The 17448-nt window shown below is 49.1% G+C and overlaps 12 non-coding genes across 12 annotated transcripts; all 12 read right to left on the reverse strand.

Moving 5' to 3' along the window:
* Positions 1 to 639: 639 nt before the first annotated feature.
* On the reverse strand, positions 640 to 721 carry Trnas-gcu. The gene has a single exon. It is a non-coding gene; the product is annotated as a tRNA-Ser (tRNA).
* Positions 722 to 1543: 822 nt separating this feature from the next.
* Trnas-gcu lies at positions 1544 to 1625 on the reverse strand. The gene has a single exon. It is a non-coding gene; the product is annotated as a tRNA-Ser (tRNA).
* Positions 1626 to 8747: 7122 nt separating this feature from the next.
* Positions 8748 to 8829, reverse strand: Trnas-gcu. Its single transcript has one exon. It is a non-coding gene; the product is annotated as a tRNA-Ser (tRNA).
* Positions 8830 to 9651: 822 nt separating this feature from the next.
* On the reverse strand, positions 9652 to 9733 carry Trnas-gcu. Its single transcript has one exon. It is a non-coding gene; the product is annotated as a tRNA-Ser (tRNA).
* An 822-nt stretch (positions 9734 to 10555) lies between these two features.
* On the reverse strand, positions 10556 to 10637 carry Trnas-gcu. Its single transcript has one exon. It is a non-coding gene; the product is annotated as a tRNA-Ser (tRNA).
* An 822-nt stretch (positions 10638 to 11459) lies between these two features.
* On the reverse strand, positions 11460 to 11541 carry Trnas-gcu. The gene has a single exon. It is a non-coding gene; the product is annotated as a tRNA-Ser (tRNA).
* An 822-nt stretch (positions 11542 to 12363) lies between these two features.
* Trnas-gcu lies at positions 12364 to 12445 on the reverse strand. Its single transcript has one exon. It is a non-coding gene; the product is annotated as a tRNA-Ser (tRNA).
* An 822-nt stretch (positions 12446 to 13267) lies between these two features.
* Positions 13268 to 13349, reverse strand: Trnas-gcu. The gene has a single exon. It is a non-coding gene; the product is annotated as a tRNA-Ser (tRNA).
* Positions 13350 to 14171: 822 nt separating this feature from the next.
* Positions 14172 to 14253, reverse strand: Trnas-gcu. The gene has a single exon. It is a non-coding gene; the product is annotated as a tRNA-Ser (tRNA).
* Positions 14254 to 15075: 822 nt separating this feature from the next.
* Positions 15076 to 15157, reverse strand: Trnas-gcu. The gene has a single exon. It is a non-coding gene; the product is annotated as a tRNA-Ser (tRNA).
* Positions 15158 to 15968: 811 nt separating this feature from the next.
* Positions 15969 to 16050, reverse strand: Trnas-gcu. The gene has a single exon. It is a non-coding gene; the product is annotated as a tRNA-Ser (tRNA).
* An 811-nt stretch (positions 16051 to 16861) lies between these two features.
* Positions 16862 to 16943, reverse strand: Trnas-gcu. Its single transcript has one exon. It is a non-coding gene; the product is annotated as a tRNA-Ser (tRNA).
* Positions 16944 to 17448: the final 505 nt, after the last annotated feature.

The following is a 17448-nucleotide window of genomic DNA, read 5'->3' on the forward strand; positions in this document are numbered from 1 at the left end:
AAAGTAGTGGGCCCACTTACTTACTGCAGAAATAAGCACCGAATCGTCATGTAGCGTTGTCTAATGTAAATGAGAAATGTCCTGTGCATTAAGTATAACGACTACTGGAACGACGCGATTATCTGGATTCGCTACATTTATTTGTCACCTTCGATGACCTCATCGCTGATGTTGCTTTCAAGTTTCTTTCGAAGAGCAAACCACGTTCTTTGTAGCTGAATTGTGAGGCCAGAGGCTCCTGCTGTTGGCGGTGGAGCCAGGCCCTATCAGATCGCTTCCGTGTATGGCGGCCGGACGGAAAGCAAACTGTCGAAAGGCGACAGTTGTGCTACAGTTGGGGGTATTATAGGCTCGATACGTTAAAATGACTGCAACAAGTAAGCACTTAAATATGAATGAGAACGCACCGTTCCCAAACACCACCATGGTGCCAAACTTCGATTCGTTTATAGATCTTGAGATGATGTTTGATTCGAAAGACGTACGCTATCGAATGTTGTGTCCTTCCAATAGGTAGGCGGTTTAGTTTCGTATTTCTTACAGATGCTATCTGCCACCTACACGTTCCATTGCTACTACTGAGTGGCGTTTCGCATGTACAAGGCGTGATCCGAAATGGGTGCTTAAAATAAAATTCTTCGACGAAGATGGGATTCGAACCCACGCGTGCAGAGCACATTGGATTAGCAGTCCAACGCCTTAACCACTCGGCCACCTCGTCCGACGCATCGGAAACTGCGTCCCTCGCTAGTCCTTACGGAAAGAAGTCGTTTGTCGATTCGAAAACGCATCGTACTGTGGCTGGTGTTCACGCTGTAACGCCCTGCTGCAGTGCAGCTGACCAAGCTCCCACTCGTGAATCATTTAATGATGGCATCCGTCCACGTCGGTATCCGATCGGAGGAAAGTAGTGGGCCCACTTACTTACTGCAGAAATAAGCACCGAATCGTCATGTAGCGTTGTCTAATGTAAATGAGAAATGTCCTGTGCATTAAGTATAACGACTACTGGAACGACGCGATTATCTGGATTCGCTACATTTATTTGTCACCTTCGATGACCTCATCGCTGATGTTGCTTTCAAGTTTCTTTCGAAGAGCAAACCACGTTCTTTGTAGCTGAATTGTGAGGCCAGAGGCTCCTGCTGTTGGCGGTGGAGCCAGGCCCTATCAGATCGCTTCCGTGTATGGCGGCCGGACGGAAAGCAAACTGTCGAAAGGCGACAGTTGTGCTACAGTTGGGGGTATTATAGGCTCGATACGTTAAAATGACTGCAACAAGTAAGCACTTAAATATGAATGAGAACGCACCGTTCCCAAACACCACCATGGTGCCAAACTTCGATTCGTTTATAGATCTTGAGATGATGTTTGATTCGAAAGACGTACGCTATCGAATGTTGTGTCCTTCCAATTGGTAGGCGGTTTAGTTTCGTATTTCTTACAGATGCTATCTGCCAGCTACACGTTCCATTGCTACTACTGAGTGGCGTTTCGCATGTACAAGGCGTGATCCGAAATGGGTGCTTAAGGTAAAATTCTTCGACGAGGATGGGATTCGAACCCACGCGTGCAGAGCACATTGGATTAGCAGTCCAACGCCTTAACCACTCGGCCACCTCGTCCGACGCATCGGAAACTGCGTCCCTCGCTAGTCCTTACGGAAAGAAGTCGTTTGTCGATTCGAAAACGCATCGTACTGTGGCTGGTGTTCACGCTGTAACGCCCTGCTGCAGTGCAGCTGACCAAGCTCCCACTCGTGAATCATTTAATGATGGCATCCGTCCACGTCGGTATCCGATCGGAGGAAAGTAGTGGGCCCACTTACTTACTGCAGAAATAAGCACCGAATCGTCATGTAGCGTTGTCTAATGTAAATGAGAAATGTCCTGTGCATTAAGTATAACGACTACTGGAACGACGCGATTATCTGGATTCGCTACATTTATTTGTCACCTTCGATGACCTCATCGCTGATGTTGCTTTCAAGTTTCTTTCGAAGAGCAAACCACGTTCTTTGTAGCTGAATTGTGAGGCCAGAGGCTCCTGCTGTTGGCGGTGGAGCCAGGCCCTATCAGATCGCTTCCGTGTATGGCGGCCGGACGGAAAGCGAACTGTCGAAAGGCGACAGTTGTGCTACAGTTGGGGGTATTATAGGCTCGATACGTTAAAATGACTGCAACAAGTAAGCACTTAAATATGAATGAGAACGCACCGTTCCCAAACACCACCATGGTGCCAAACTTCGATTCGTTTATAGATCTTGAGATGATGTTTGATTCGAAAGACGTACGCTATCGAATGTTGTGTCCTTCCAATTGGTAGGCGGTTTAGTTTCGTATTTCTTACAGATGCTATCTGCCACCTACACGTTCCATTGCTACTACTGAGTGGCGTTTCGCATGTACAAGGCGTGATCCGAAATGGGTGCTTAAGGTAAAATTCTTCGACGAAGGATGGGATTCGAACCCACGCGTGCAGAGCACATTGGATTAGCAGTCCAACGCCTTAACCACTTTTTTTTTTTTTTTTTTTTTTTTTTTTTTTTTTTTTTTTTTTTTTTTTTTTTTTTTTTTTAGACACCCTAGCTGCAAGCAGGCGTTGATACACTTCATTGGGGACATGTTGAAAATGTGTGCCCCGACCGGGACTCGAACCCGGGATCTCCTGCTTACATGGCAGACACTCTATCCATCTTTTTTTTTTTTTTTTTGTTTGCCTTTCGCGGGCAAGTGCTCTACCAACTTTTTTTTTTTTTTTTTTTTTTTTTTTTTTTTTTTTTTTTTTTTTTTTTTGTAGGTCAGGGGGCAGAGTGGGCAGGGGTCGTACTTGGAGGCCTGGCCACGGTGTCCCCGTCCCCTGACAGGATAAGGGAGAGGCAGCAGGAAGGAAACATTGATATTGTAATTTGTTTTAGTAACAATAATATTTTATTTATTCATTTAATTTTATGTCCCAAAAGAAAAATCATATATAAAAAAGAAGGGAAATAAATATAGGGCCGAAGTGACATCCTCGTCACCTCACTGGGAGTAAATCCTATCCCTCGATCCAACGTAAACCTGGGACTCCCCACCGCTTCGGGGGGTTATGAAACATGCTGCCTAGAAAGTTCGCAAAATGCGTTTTATATTTAGAGTGGCGTCTGATGATTTCGTGTTGTTCTAGTAGATAATGCCAATAGTCCATGACCGATATCAACGTCCGCGAGAGCACGTAGTGTGATGCGTGTCCTCCAATCCATCGGATTGCCGATGTTTTGTGTGAGGGGAAAAAGACAGGGTCAGGGAAAAATAAAGCGTCCGTCGTGATCGTGGATTCGTCGGTGCGTCGGAGGAGGGCCATGATGCGTTGCGTCAGCCGCCAAACATCCTTTGCCTCACCGCACTGCAGAGAATGTTCGTCGGTGTCCTGCATGCCACATATAAGGCAGAGCGGGGAATCTACCATGCGAATGTCGTACAATCGTTGGCGGTTGACTGTCTTGCGGTTGATTAGTGTATACCATGACGATCGCGCTGCTGTGGTGAGGAGAGGTGTGTGGACAGCTCGCCAAATCTGTCGCCAGTTTCGTGTTGGGTATTTAAGTTCGACAACATTGCTGCCATGATGACGCCGCAAGTATCGATATATCTCACGGGTAGTGGGGATTCTGGTAGAAGGTATCTGTAACTGAACATAACTAAAATCAACAAAAAATCGCGCGACGTGAGAAAACGAGGGCGAGATGGTGCCTACTGCTACCGGTGGTTCAAAGGACGTGGGAAGAAGCACATCCAGGATGGCCGACGTGATGGCGTGTTGCCGCTGGTTCCAAGTTCGTAGCGTCGCTCGCAGGTATAGAGCTAGAGCCTTGTTCCGCACATCCGTGAGGTTAAGTCCTCCAGAGTGGTATGGGAGAGTTAAAGTCTCGTATTTGATCTTAAACAACATTCCTTGGCTGACATAGTATCCAAAGGCCGCCATTAATCTGTCAGCGAGACCATGTGGCATTGGCAGTACCTGTGCCAAGTGCGGCAGTCGCGAGGCCAGGTGAACATTAGTGTAGTCCACCCTTTGGAGCAGGTCGTGCGTTCGGAGTGAATTGTTGCGTATGTGCAGTCGGACGTTCTGGAGGAGACGTCGATAGCTCGCCGCCGCTGATTGCCGTAACGATCGGGTGAACAAGACACCTAAGCATCGCAAGATGTCCACCGTCGTAAACGGACTTCGCAGAGCGTCCAGCCCTCGACCGATGTGCATGATCTTGGTTTTATTCATGTTGACCCTGCTTCCCGCAGCTACCCCGTACGTAGTAAGAAGGGTAACCACCTGACTTACTTCGTTCTCCGACCGGACGAGTATCATCAAGTCGTCGGCATATGCACGACACGTGAAGGAGCTCGCACGGAGTCGGACGCCTGTTAGAGTCCGTCTAAGAGTCTGCATCAATGGTTCGAGCGCAATTGTAAACAGTATCATCGACAAGGGACATCCTTGCCTAACTGAGCTGCGAACAGGAATCGTTCCTACCTCCCTTCCATTGACTCTCACCGTCGAAGAAGCGCCGCGAAGGAGGCGCATGAGGACGGTAATAAAATCCTGTGGTATCGCCATGCGTCGCATGGTCGAGTCAAGGAAATCATGGTTGATCCTGTCAAAGGCACGATCAAAATCCACCGATACGAACGCCGCTCGCATACGACAAGCGTCCGTCAGGGAAATTACGTCACGGTATTCGCCGAGGATAGAATGTATGTTGCTCCGTACCCCTAGACAAGCCTGGTCTGGTGGTATTGTTTTGGATATTACAATCTTGAGCCTTGCCGCCAACATTCGCGCAAAGATCTTATAGTCAGTATTGAGCATCGTGAGCGTTCTAAATTGATGGGCGCTGTCACTCGCTGTCGATTTCGGTATTGGTATAAGCAGTCCCGCCATGAACTGCGACGGAACATCCGTGTCAGGGATCAATAACTCGTTATACATCAATACCAACTGAGACATCATTAAATCCGCAAATGCGCGGTAAAATTCGAGTGTCAACCCATCTGGCCCAGGGGATTTATGCACCGCACCCTTCGCGAGTGCGCCCCGGATGTCATCTTCCGTTAGGGGTGCCAATAGCACCTCTGCATCCGGACCATCCACCTCCGTTAGCATCTGTCGCAAAATTTCTTCTTCTGTCCGATTGTCCGTCGGCGTCCCAGTGAAAAGGAGGCGGTAATGCTCCAGAAACTCAGCAGCAATGGCCTGTTGTGACGTCAAGGGCCGACCATCGTCATCATGGAGGACTGTGATTAGGGATCGGCGATTACGCGCATGTCCCTTGGACACATGATGCATGCCAATACGTTCTCCATCGACGTTGTCCAAGCACCGAGCACGGATCGAAAGTCCCTCCAGTCGACGTCTCGTGATTGATAAAATGCAGGCCTGAATGCGATGGACTTCCGCTTGACGTTCGGGCGATGGGGCCCTGGAGGACAGGTCGCGGAGCACCATGTAGTAATAGTCAAGTGTATCTCGGAGCCATTTTGCTTTTTCCTTGCCATACGTTATGAGAGCTCTTCGTATCGCCGGTTTTGCGCACTGCAGCCACCACGAAAGAACCGTACGGTGCAGCGGCAGACGGCGAGGGCAAGTCTGCCATGTTTCTTCGATCCGCTGGCGACATTCGAGATCCACCAATAAGGAGGAATTAAGTTTCCAGGAACTACGACTCCGCCAGACCCGCTGCCGTGGGAGGGTTAACGTGCATAAATACGCAAGGTGATCCGTAAAAGCTGTGGGCCAACGTTCAGCAGCCAACACGTGATCTCTTAGTCCTTCAGAAACGTAAATCCGATCCAGCCTGCTCGCCGAGTGGCTAGTAAAATACGTGTAGCCCTCTCGCTGCCCATGGATCTTTTCCCACGTGTCCATAAGGGCCATGTCCCGGCAGATCGTGTTCAATGCGTGGCAGGAGCTGAAATTAGGAGTCTGATCCTTCGGTGTGAGTACACAGTTAAAATCCCCCCCTACCAAGATGTGGTCATACCTCCCATGGAATAGGGGGGCAAACTCCTCCGAGTAGAATCGTGCACGCGCCTGTCGATTGTCAGATCCGGAGGGTGCATAGATGTTGACGATACGAATGGCGTTCACGGTCATAGCCAAACCCCGAGCCGAAGGAAGGTAATCGAGGTCACACATCGGAATCCCTTCCCGGACTAGTATCGCTGTGCCACGTCCTCCATCTGGAGTCGGCGCTAGATAAGTGTTGTATCCATGCACGTCGGGAAAAGCAGCATTGAAGGTTTCCTGCATCAGCAAAATATCAACGTCTGTGGCGTAAATCATGTCCCGGAGAAGTTGCATCTTTGCAAGCGAACGTGCGGTGTTAATGTTCACCGTGCCCACCTTATATGCTTGGTTCGTTGTCGTTGTCATGCTCGTGTCATGTCATTGAGAACTCCAAGGGCTTTAGTCCACTATTCGTGCTCAGAGGGGTGCCCGCCAACTGACTGCCCTCCTTCGTTGTCGTTCCGTGGTGTGCATCCTGTAGGTGAGTGGTCATCATTTGGGGGTGGCAATTCCTGTAGGTCTTCGACTGGTTCCGCCCAGTCGCAGTGGTCATCCATCCGAGAAACGTCCTCTGATGTAGTTCGACGTGGCTGCCGGGACATTGGTGTCCCTGACTCCTTCGTCGGCAGCGCTGGGGCAGTCGGTGTCAATGAAGAGGGACCATCTAAAAGGCAGGACATCCGGTCACCATCGGACGGAATCCTGTCAGCGTCCTCTGAAGACACGTGTTCTGTGTCAGACAGTTCTTCGGCTAGGATACCTTCCGTGTCCCCTAGGCTAGGGGGGGACGTGTCACCCGAACTATGGCGACGCTTTTTGCGACGCTTCGGCGATCGCTGTTTGCGTGCCCTGCCCTCTGCTGCCTCACTGTGTTCGTCGGTCGTTCGCTGGTCCGTTGCCGGCGCCACCGTCTGGACATCCACTTCCACGTCTCTTGCTACATGTGAGTTTTCGGAAGGTTCCTCCCTCAACTGTCGTGACATGGGTGCAGGGACATTCTCCGAGTCACCTCCATGCTCCCGTAACTCGGTCTGCTCTTGCATAAACACGTCCTTGTCACGCTCCGAACTTGGCAACACCTCCCGTCGGGCCACCGACACGTACGTCATCGGCAGTTGCGTGGGAACTTCTCGCTGTGACGCTTCTCCACGTGGCAGTTGCACGACGCGGCGTTGTATGCACTCCGAGCGGATATGTCCTTCTCCACCACAGCCAGAACAGGTGCGTGGCTGGCCATCGTAGATCACAATAGCTCGACATCCGCCAATGTATAAATAAGACGGGATATGTTTAGTAAGGACGATCCGCACCTGTCGCACGCCGTTTAGCACAGGATAGGTATTAAAACTAGCCCAGCGTTCAGGCGTATGACTAAGTACCGTTCCATATGGTCGCAGCGATTCAGTAACCATCGATTCTGGCACCTCAAACGGCAACTCAAAGATCCGAATGACCCTCACACCCAATCCTGAAGGAGCTACTGTTACATCGCTGATATGGCCATCAGAGTGTCGAAATTTAAAGCCTCTTTGAGCAGCGGAGAGAGATCTTTCACACGCAGCTTCATCGGTCATCTTTACGTACATTGTACTGCTTACAATGGACAGGTGTATTCCAATTATGTCTGCAGCAGGGAAACGAACTTCTTCCCTCAAAAAACGCTCTATTTCGAAAGCTTTGGGTCTGGCAAATTCGTTGTCGAACGTAAATTGGAGCGTAGTCTTTCGAAAATTGTGTGCCATGGCGATCGAGTCAGACAACAACACGCGCGAGTACCGGCGGTGTAAACACTTCCTCGTTCACGCGCGCCCGCGGCCGGGACAGCAGGTCCGTGCCGCGCCACTGCCTAAAGCAGACTGTGTCCACTCGGCCACCTCGTCCGACGCATCGGAAACTGCGTCCCTCGCTAGTCCTTACGGAAAGAAGTCGTTTGTCGATTCGAAAACGCATCGTACTGTGGCTGGTGTTCACGCTGTAACGCCCTGCTGCAGTGCAGCTGACCAAGCTCCCACTCGTGAATCATTTAATGATGGCATCCGTCCACGTCGGTATCCGATCGGAGGAAAGTAGTGGGCCCACTTACTTACTGCAGAAATAAGCACCGAATCGTCATGTAGCGTTGTCTAATGTAAATGAGAAATGTCCTGTGCATTAAGTATAACGACTACTGGAACGACGCGATTATCTGGATTCGCTACATTTATTTGTCACCTTCGATGACCTCATCGCTGATGTTGCTTTCAAGTTTCTTTCGAAGAGCAAACCACGTTCTTTGTAGCTGAATTGTGAGGCCAGAGGCTCCTGCTGTTGGCGGTGGAGCCAGGCCCTATCAGATCGCTTCCGTGTATGGCGGCCGGACGGAAAGCAAACTGTCGAAAGGCGACAGTTGTGCTACAGTTGGGGGTATTATAGGCTCGATACGTTAAAATGACTGCAACAAGTAAGCACTTAAATATGAATGAGAACGCACCGTTCCCAAACACCACCATGGTGCCAAACTTCGATTCGTTTATAGATCTTGAGATGATGTTTGATACGAAAGACGTACGCTATCGAATGTTGTGTCCTTCCAATTGGTAGGCGGTTTAGTTTCGTATTTCTTACAGATGCTATCTGCCACCTACACGTTCCATTGCTACTACTGAGTGGCGTTTCGCATGTACAAGGCGTGATCCGAAATGGGTGCTTAAGGTAAAATTCTTCGACGAGGATGGGATTCGAACCCACGCGTGCAGAGCACATTGGATTAGCAGTCCAACGCCTTAACCACTCGGCCACCTCGTCCGACGCATCGGAAACTGCGTCCCTCGCTAGTCCTTACGGAAAGAAGTCGTTTGTCGATTCGAAAACGCATCGTACTGTGGCTGGTGTTCACGCTGTAACGCCCTGCTGCAGTGCAGCTGACCAAGCTCCCACTCGTGAATCATTTAATGATGGCATCCGTCCACGTCGGTATCCGATCGGAGGAAAGTAGTGGGCCCACTTACTTACTGCCGAAATAAGCACCGAATCGTCATGTAGCGTTGTCTAATGTAAATGAGAAATGTCCTGTGCATTAAGTATAACGACTACTGGAACGACGCGATTATCTGGATTCGCTACATTTATTTGTCACCTTCGATGACCTCATCGCTGATGTTGCTTTCAAGTTTCTTTCGAAGAGCAAACCACGTTCTTTGTAGCTGAATTGTGAGGCCAGAGGCTCCTGCTGTTGGCGGTGGAGCCAGGCCCTATCAGATCGCTTCCGTGTATGGCGGCCGGACGGAAAGCAAACTGTCGAAAGGCGACAGTTGTGCTACAGTTGGGGGTATTATAGGCTCGATACGTTAAAATGACTGCAACAAGTAAGCACTTAAATATGAATGAGAACGCACCGTTCCCAAACACCACCATGGTGCCAAACTTCGATTCGTTTATAGATCTTGAGATGATGTTTGATTCGAAAGACGTACGCTATCGAATGTTGTGTCCTTCCAATTGGTAGGCGGTTTAGTTTCGTATTTCTTACAGATGCTATCTGCCACCTACACGTTCCATTGCTACTACTGAGTGGCGTTTCGCATGTACAAGGCGTGATCCGAAATGGGTGCTTAAGGTAAAATTCTTCGACGAGGATGGGATTCGAACCCACGCGTGCAGAGCACATTGGATTAGCAGTCCAACGCCTTAACCACTCGGCCACCTCGTCCGACGCATCGGAAACTGCGTCCCTCGCTAGTCCTTACGGAAAGAAGTCGTTTGTCGATTCGAAAACGCATCGTACTGTGGCTGGTGTTCACGCTGTAACGCCCTGCTGCAGTGCAGCTGACCAAGCTCCCACTCGTGAATCATTTAATGATGGCATCCGTCCACGTCGGTATCCGATCGGAGGAAAGTAGTGGGCCCACTTACTTACTGCAGAAATAAGCACCGAATCGTCATGTAGCGTTGTCTAATGTAAATGAGAAATGTCCTGTGCATTAAGTATAACGACTACTGGAACGACGCGATTATCTGGATTCGCTACATTTATTTGTCACCTTCGATGACCTCATCGCTGATGTTGCTTTCAAGTTTCTTTCGAAGAGCAAACCACGTTCTTTGTAGCTGAATTGTGAGGCCAGAGGCTCCTGCTGTTGGCGGTGGAGCCAGGCCCTATCAGATCGCTTCCGTGTATGGCGGCCGGACGGAAAGCAAACTGTCGAAAGGCGACAGTTGTGCTACAGTTGGGGGTATTATAGGCTCGATACGTTAAAATGACTGCAACAAGTAAGCACTTAAATATGAATGAGAACGCACCGTTCCCAAACACCACCATGGTGCCAAACTTCGATTCGTTTATAGCTCTTGAGATGATGTTTGATTCGAAAGACGTACGCTATCGAATGTTGTGTCCTTCCAATTGGTAGGCGGTTTAGTTTCGTATTTCTTACAGATGCTATCTGCCACCTACACGTTCCATTGCTACTACTGAGTGGCGTTTTGCATGTACAAGGCGTGATCCGAAATGGGTGCTTAAGGTAAAATTCTACGACGAGGATGGGATTCGAACCCACGCGTGTAGAGCACATTGGATTAGCAGTCCAACGCCTTAACCACTCGGCCACCTCGTCCGACGCATCGGAAACTGCGTCCCTCGCTAGTCCTTACGGAAAGAAGTCGTTTGTCGATTCGAAAACGCATCGTACTGTGGCTGGTGTTCACGCTGTAACGCCCTGCTGCAGTGCAGCTGACCAAGCTCCCACTCGTGAATCATTTAATGATGGCATCCGTCCACGTCGGTATCCGATCGGAGGAAAGTAGTGGGCCCACTTACTTACTGCAGAAGTAAGCACCGAATCGTCATGTAGCGTTGTCTAATGTAAATGAGAAATGTCCTGTGCATTAAGTATAACGACTACTGGAACGACGCGATTATCTGGATTCGCTACATTTATTTGTCACCTTCGATGACCTCATCGCTGATGTTGCTTTCAAGTTTCTTTCGAAGAGCAAACCACGTTCTTTGTAGCTGAATTGTGAGGCCAGAGGCTCCTGCTGTTGGCGGTGGAGCCAGGCCCTATCAGATCGCTTCCGTGTATGGCGGCCGGACGGAAAGCAAACTGTCGAAAGGCGACAGTTGTGCTACAGTTGGGGGTATTATAGGCTCGATACGTTAAAATGACTGCAACAAGTAAGCACTTAAATATGAATGAGAACGCACCGTTCCCAAACACCACCATGGTGCCAAACTTCGATTCGTTTATAGATCTTGAGATGATGTTTGATTCGAAAGACGTACGCTATCGAATGTTGTGTCCTTCCAATTGGTAGGCGGTTTAGTTTCGTATTTCTTACAGATGCTATCTGCCACCTACACGTTCCATTGCTACTACTGAGTGGCGTTTCGCATGTACAAGGCGTGATCCGAAATGGGTGCTTAAGGTAAAATTCTTCGACGAGGATGGGATTCGAACCCACGCGTGCAGAGCACATTGGATTAGCAGTCCAACGCCTTAACCACTCGGCCACCTCGTCCGACGCATCGGAAACTGCGTCCCTCGCTAGTCCTTACGGAAAGAAGTCGTTTGTCGATTCGAAAACGCATCGTACTGTGGCTGGTGTTCACGCTGTAACGCCCTGCTGCAGTGCAGCTGACCAAGCTCCCACTCGTGAATCATTTAATGATGGCATCCGTCCACGTCGGTATCCGATCGGAGGAAAGTAGTGGGCCCACTTACTTACTGCAGAAATAAGCACCGAATCGTCATGTAGCGTTGTCTAATGTAAATGAGAAATGTCCTGTGCATTAAGTATAACGACTACTGGAACGACGCGATTATCTGGATTCGCTACATTTATTTGTCACCTTCGATGACCTCATCGCTGATGTTGCTTTCAAGTTTCTTTCGAAGAGCAAACCACGTTCTTTGTAGCTGAATTGTGAGGCCAGAGGCTCCTGCTGTTGGCGGTGGAGCCAGGCCCTATCAGATCGCTTCCGTGTATGGCGGCCGGACGGAAAGCAAACTGTCGAAAGGCGACAGTTGTGCTACAGTTGGGGGTATTATAGGCTCGATACGTTAAAATGACTGCAACAAGTAAGCACTTAAATATGAATGAGAACGCACCGTTCCCAAACACCACCATGGTGCCAAACTTCGATTCGTTTATAGCTCTTGAGATGATGTTTGATTCGAAAGACGTACGCTATCGAATGTTGTGTCCTTCCAATTGGTAGGCGGTTTAGTTTCGTATTTCTTACAGATGCTATCTGCCACCTACACGTTCCATTGCTACTACTGAGTGGCGTTTTGCATGTACAAGGCGTGATCCGAAATGGGTGCTTAAGGTAAAATTCTACGACGAGGATGGGATTCGAACCCACGCGTGCAGAGCACATTGGATTAGCAGTCCAACGCCTTAACCACTCGGCCACCTCGTCCGACGCATCGGAAACTGCGTCCCTCGCTAGTCCTTACGGAAAGAAGTCGTTTGTCGATTCGAAAACGCATCGTACTGTGGCTGGTGTTCACGCTGTAACGCCCTGCTGCAGTGCAGCTGACCAAGCTCCCACTCGTGAATCATTTAATGATGGCATCCGTCCACGTCGGTATCCGATCGGAGGAAAGTAGTGGGCCCACTTACTTACTGCGGAAATAAGCACCGAATCGTCATGTAGCGTTGTCTAATGTAAATGAGAAATGTCCTGTGCATTAAGTATAACGACTACTGGAACGACGCGATTATCTGGATTCGCTACATTTATTTGTCACCTTCGATGACCTCATCGCTGATGTTGCTTTCAAGTTTCTTTCGAAGAGCAAACCACGTTCTTTGTAGCTGAATTGTGAGGCCAGAGGCTCCTGCTGTTGGCGGTGGAACCAGGCCCTATCAGATCGCTTCCGTGTATGGCGGCCGGACGGAAAGCAAACTGTCGAAAGGCGACAGTTGTGCTACAGTTGGGGGTATTATAGGCTCGATACGTTAAAATGACTGCAACAAGTAAGCACTTAAATATGAATGAGAACGCACCGTTCCCAAACACCACCATGGTGCCAAACTTCGATTCGTTTATAGATCTTGAGATGATGTTTGATTCGAAAGACGTACGCTATCGAATGTTGTGTCCTTCCAATTGGTAGGCGGTTTAGTTTCGTATTTCTTACAGATGCTATCTGCCACCTACACGTTCCATTGCTACTACTGAGTGGCGTTTCGCATGTACAAGGCGTGATCCGAAATGGGTGCTTAAGGTAAAATTCTTCGACGAGGATGGGATTCGAACCCACGCGTGCAGAGCACATTGGATTAGCAGTCCAACGCCTTAACCACTCGGCCACCTCGTCCGACGCATCGGAAACTGCGTCCCTCGCTAGTCCTTACGGAAAGAAGTCGTTTGTCGATTCGAAAACGCATCGTACTGTGGCTGGTGTTCACGCTGTAACGCCCTGCTGCAGTGCAGCTGACCAAGCTCCCACTCGTGAATCATTTAATGATGGCATCCGTCCACGTCGGTATCCGATCGGAGGAAAGTAGTGGGCCCACTTACTTACTGCAGAAATAAGCACCGAATCGTCATGTAGCGTTGTCTAATGTAAATGAGAAATGTCCTGTGCATTAAGTATAACGACTACTGGAACGACGCGATTATCTGGATTCGCTACATTTATTTGTCACCTTCGATGACCTCATCGCTGATGTTGCTTTCAAGTTTCTTTCGAAGAGCAAACCACGTTCTTTGTAGCTGAATTGTGAGGCCAGAGGCTCCTGCTGTTGGCGGTGGAGCCAGGCCCTATCAGATCGCTTCCGTGTATGGCGGCCGGACGGAAAGCAAACTGTCGAAAGGCGACAGTTGTGCTACAGTTGGGGGTATTATAGGCTCGATACGTTAAAATGACTGCAACAAGTAAGCACTTAAATATGAATGAGAGCGCACCGTTCCCAAACACCACCATGGTGCCAAACTTCGATTCGTTTATAGCTCTTGAGATGATGTTTGATTCGAAAGACGTACGCTATCGAATGTTGTGTCCTTCCAATTGGTAGGCGGTTTAGTTTCGTATTTCTTACAGATGCTATCTGCCACCTACACGTTCCATTGCTACTACTGAGTGGCGTTTTGCATGTACAAGGCGTGATCCGAAATGGGTGCTTAAGGTAAAATTCTACGACGAGGATGGGATTCGAACCCACGCGTGCAGAGCACATTGGATTAGCAGCCCAACGCCTTAACCACTCGGCCACCTCGTCCGACGCATCGGAAACTGCGTCCCTCGCTAGTCCTTACGGAAAGAAGTCGTTTGTCGATTCGAAAACGCATCGTACTGTGGCTGGTGTTCACGCTGTAACGCCCTGCTGCAGTGCAGCTGACCAAGCTCCCACTCGTGAATCATTTAATGATGGCATCCGTCCACGTCGGTATCCGATCGGAGGAAAGTAGTGGGCCCACTTACTTACTGCAGAAGTAAGCACCGAATCGTCATGTAGCGTTGTCTAATGTAAATGAGAAATGTCCTGTGCATTAAGTATAACGACTACTGGAACGACGCGATTATCTGGATTCGCTACATTTATTTGTCACCTTCGATGACCTCATCGCTGATGTTGCTTTCAAGTTTCTTTCGAAGAGCAAACCACGTTCTTTGTAGCTGAATTGTGAGGCCAGAGGCTCCTGCTGTTGGCGGTGGAGCCAGGCCCTATCAGATCGCTTCCGTGTATGGCGGCCGGACGGAAAGCAAACTGTCGAAAGGCGACAGTTGTGCTACAGTTGGGGGTATTATAGGCTCGATACGTTAAAATGACTGCAACAAGTAAGCACTTAAATATGAATGAGAACGCACCGTTCCCAAACACCACCATGGTGCCAAACTTCGATTCGTTTATAGCTCTTGAGATGATGTTTGATTCGAAAGACGTACGCTATCGAATGTTGTGTCCTTCCAATTGGTAGGCGGTTTAGTTTCGTATTTCTTACAGATGCTATCTGCCACCTACACGTTCCATTGCTACTACTGAGTGGCGTTTTGCATGTACAAGGCGTGATCCGAAATGGGTGCTTAAGGTAAAATTCTACGACGAGGATGGGATTCGAACCCACGCGTGCAGAGCACATTGGATTAGCAGTCCAACGCCTTAACCACTCGGCCACCTCGTCCGACGCATCGGAAACTGCGTCCCTCGCTAGTCCTTACGGAAAGAAGTCGTTTGTCGATTCGAAAACGCATCGTACTGTGGCTGGTGTTCACGCTGTAACGCCCTGCTGCAGTGCAGCTGACCAAGCTCCCACTCGTGAATCATTTAATGATGGCATCCGTCCACGTCGGTATCCGATCGGAGGAAAGTAGTGGGCCCACTTACTTACTGCGGAAATAAGCACCGAATCGTCATGTAGCGTTGTCTAATGTAAATGAGAAATGTCCTGTGCATTAAGTATAACGACTACTGGAACGACGCGATTATCTGGATTCGCTACATTTATTTGTCACCTTCGATGACCTCATCGCTGATGTTGCTTTCAAGTTTCTTTCGAAGAGCAAACCACGTTCTTTGTAGCTGAATTGTGAGGCCAGAGGCTCCTGCTGTTGGCGGTGGAGCCAGGCCCTATCAGATCGCTTCCGTGTATGGCGGCCGGACGGAAAGCAAACTGTCGAAAGGCGACAGTTGGGGGTATTATAGGCTCGATACGTTAAAATGACTGCAAGAAGTAAGCACTTAAATATGAATGAGAGCGCACCGTTCCCAAACAAAACCATGGTGCCAAACTTCGATTCGTTTATAGATCTTGAGATGATGTATGATTCGAAAGACGTACGCTATCGAATGTTGTGTCCTTCCAATTGGTAGGCGGTTTAGTTTCGTATTTCTTACAGATGCTATCTGCCACCTACACGTTCCATTGCTACTACTGAGTGGCGTTTCGCATGTACAAGGCGTGATCCGAAATGGGTGCTTAAGGTAAAATTCTTCGACGAGGATGGGATTCGAACCCACGCGTGCAGAGCACATTGGATTAGCAGTCCAACGCCTTAACCACTCGGCCACCTCGTCCGACGCATCGGAAACTGCGTCCCTCGCTAGTCCTTACGGAAAGAAGTCGTTTGTCGATTCGAAAACGCATCGTACTGTGGCTGGTGTTCACGCTGTAACGCCCTGCTGCAGTGCAGCTGACCAAGCTCCCACTCGTGAATCATTTAATGATGGCATCCGTCCACGTCGGTATCCGATCGGAGGAAAGTAGTGGGCCCACTTACTTACTGCGGAAATAAGCACCGAATCGTCATGTAGCGTTGTCTAATGTAAATGAGAAATGTCCTGTGCATTAAGTATAACGACTACTGGAACGACGCGATTATCTGGATTCGCTACATTTATTTGTCACCTTCGATGACCTCATCGCTGATGTTGCTTTCAAGTTTCTTTCGAAGAGCAAACCACGTTCTTTGTAGCTGAATTGTGAGGCCAGAGGCTCCTGCTGTTGGCGGTGGAGCCAGGCCCTATCAGATCGCTTCCGTGTATGGCGGCCGGACGGAAAGCAAACTGTCGAAAGGCGACAGTTGGGGGTATTATAGGCTCGATACGTTAAAATGACTGCAAGAAGTAAGCACTTAAATATGAATGAGAGCGCACCGTTCCCAAACAAAACCATGGTGCCAAACTTCGATTCGTTTATAGATCTTGAGATGATGTATGATTCGAAAGACGTACGCTATCGAATGTTGTGTCCTTCCAATTGGTAGGCGGTTTAGTTTCGTATTTCTTACAGATGCTATCTGCCACCTACACGTTCCATTGCTACTACTGAGTGGCGTTTCGCATGTACAAGGCGTGATCCGAAATGGGTGCTTAAGGTAAAATTCTTCGACGAGGATGGGATTCGAACCCACGCGTGCAGAGCACATTGGATTAGCAGTCCAACGCCTTAACCACTCGGCCACCTCGTCCGACGCATCGGAAACTGCGTCCCTCGCTAGTCCTTACGGAAAGAAGTCGTTTGTCGATTCGAAAACGCATCGTACTGTGGCTGGTGTTCACGCTGTAACGCCCTGCTGCAGTGCAGCTGACCAAGCTCCCACTCGTGAATCATTTAATGATGGCATCCGTCCACGTCGGTATCCGATCGGAGGAAAGTAGTGGGCCCACTTACTTACTGCGGAAATAAGCACCGAATCGTCATGTAGCGTTGTCTAATGTAAATGAGAAATGTCCTGTGCATTAAGTATAACGACTACTGGAACGACGCGATTATCTGGATTCGCTACATTTATTTGTCACCTTCGATGACCTCATCGCTGATGTTGCTTTCAAGTTTCTTTCGAAGAGCAAACCACGTTCTTTGTAGCTGAATTGTGAGGCCAGAGGCTCCTGCTGTTGGCGGTGGAGCCAGGCCCTATCAGATCGCTTCCGTGTATGGCGGCCGGACGGAAAGCAAACTGTCGAAAGGCGACA

Source organism: Schistocerca americana, chromosome 2 (genome assembly GCF_021461395.2).
Source record: "Schistocerca americana isolate TAMUIC-IGC-003095 chromosome 2, iqSchAmer2.1, whole genome shotgun sequence".
In the NCBI taxonomy this organism is placed as follows: Eukaryota; Metazoa; Arthropoda; class Insecta; order Orthoptera; family Acrididae; genus Schistocerca; species Schistocerca americana.